This window comes from Macrobrachium rosenbergii, chromosome 17, assembly GCF_040412425.1.
Source record: "Macrobrachium rosenbergii isolate ZJJX-2024 chromosome 17, ASM4041242v1, whole genome shotgun sequence".
Lineage (NCBI taxonomy): Eukaryota > Metazoa > Arthropoda > Malacostraca > Decapoda > Palaemonidae > Macrobrachium > Macrobrachium rosenbergii.
In genome coordinates this window covers 24,713-26,885 of record NC_089757.1, presented here as the reverse complement: position 1 = coordinate 26,885, position 2,173 = coordinate 24,713, and the positions used below count along the sequence as shown (strand labels likewise).

General features: G+C 33.8%; 1 non-coding gene across 1 annotated transcript; it reads right to left on the bottom strand.

Moving 5' to 3' along the window:
- Nucleotides 1-1,415: 1,415 nt before the first annotated feature.
- On the bottom strand, nt 1,416-1,487 carry TRNAE-CUC (transfer RNA glutamic acid (anticodon CUC)). The gene has a single exon. It is a non-coding gene; the product is annotated as a tRNA-Glu (tRNA).
- Nucleotides 1,488-2,173: the final 686 nt, after the last annotated feature.

The following is a 2,173-nucleotide window of genomic DNA, read 5'->3' as shown; positions in this document are numbered from 1 at the left end:
TCATCCAAAGTGTTAAAGCGATTCAGTTTTACGTTCGAAAATTATTAGTGTTCAAAAGATTGTGTAATATTTCTTAATGGCAGAAAATTATATGCTAAATGTCTTGTTATAACTTATTGTATCGATATAAAAGTCTAAATTCATAATGTATCTCGAAATTTCTTCCAGTTCCATTTTTTCCACGTTGCAGATTATGAATGGGCACTCATATAGCACGAACTTTAACCTGGTCCTTCTCAGCTTTTGGACACTCAGGAATTAAATAAGACGGATATCTTCCAACACAGGAAATATCAATAACAAGATTTAATGCCTTTCAATATTTTGATAAACTTATTCCCTTACAGTGTTCATTTACATCTTGTTTTCTTGTCAGTCATAACAATAAAGGTTGAAATTTAGTCCAGTATGTTAATTTTATATTAAAAAAGCCCTCTTGATTGATTGATTACGATATTTAGGTCTTGAAGACCAAGCGCCGGAACCCATCAGGATTATTCAGCGCCGTAATGAAGGTGAAATTTACAAATTAATGATATGATTGATAATGAATACGTGAATGATGATATACTAGTAAAATTCAGTGTTAAAATATGAACGTAAAAAATGAAGAATGATATTAGATAGAACCAACAAAAAATAAGTATATATTGAACTTTTATATTCAAAATATATACTTAGTATATGAATAAATGTGACTAAAATCTTCATTAAATATATTGAAATCATATCTCACTAAAATAACCAGACTATTTCAGATAACCCAAAAGGTTATCTACCATAACGTCATTATTTAAAACTTCTAAAATAGTCTTCCAAGTTAGTAAGTACTTTGCCGTAGGGCGAATAAATTTAGGACAGTGCACCAGCATGTGCTCAACGGATAGCTGACCACCACAGTGAGCACAAACTGGGACACTGGCTCCCTCTAAAATATAGCTATGAGTGAAGCGGGTAAAGCCAATCCTTAAGCCGTGTTAGGATTGTTTCAAATCTTCTGTTACTATTAAAACCCTGAACTCCAAAAATCCATACTTTTTCTAATGTTTCTGTACTTCCTATTTGTTGATAAAATAGAGGAAGTCCATCTCTGCTTCCATTTTGTTTCAATGTATCGTCTGATAATTGGACGCATATCCAAATGTGGCACCTTATTAGTTAAGAAATCACATCTTGCAGCATCCATTGCTTTACTATCAGCTAGTTTGTTCCTTCTACACCAGTGTGCCCAGGAATGTGCTGCCACATGTACTGTTTCAGAGCATCCCTTCATTTTATCTCTCTCATGCCACACCTGAATCGTTATTGATAGCAGTTACATTTCTCTTTCATGTTATTAAACCACTTACAACATCTGCAATTACATCAATCACATTTTTATACCTTCAGTATGGACTGAAGTGAATGAAAAGGCTTTCCCGTACCGGGAATCGAACCCGGGCCTCGCGGGTGAGAGCCGCGTATCCTAGCCACTAGACCACACGGGACATGCTCATTAACATTTAAACAAAAAAATTCTTTCCTTTCATCAACCTAAATTTCCTTTTCCTTTAGTACCAAAACTTTTAACATTATTTAATGATATTAACTCTGAAAGGATAGAGTCTACTGGATGGTGTTATCAGAATTAAGCTGTATTTTGCAACTGGACCATCATCCAAAGTGTTAAAGCGATTCAGTTTTACGTTCGAAAATTATTAGTGTTCAAAAGGTGTGTAATGTTTCTTAATGGCAAAAAATTATATGCTAAATGTCTTGTTATAACTTATTGTATCGATATAAAAGTCTAAATTCATAATGTATCTAGAAATTTCTTTCAGTTTCATTTTTTCCACGTTGCGGATTATGAATGGGCACTCATATAGCACGACTTTAACCTGGTCCTTCTCAGCCTTTCGGACACTCAGGAATTAAATAAGACGGTTATCTTCCACCACCGGAAATATCACTAACAAGATTTAATGCCTTTCAATATTATGATAAACTTATTCCCTTGCAGTGTTCATTTACATCTTGTTTTCTTGTCAGTCATAACAATAAAGGTTGAAATTTAGTCCAGTTTATTAATTTTATATTAAAAAGCCCTCTTGATTGATTGATTACGATATTTAGGTCTTGAAGACCAAGCGCCGGAACCCATCAGGATTATTCAGCACCGTAATGAAGGTGAAAT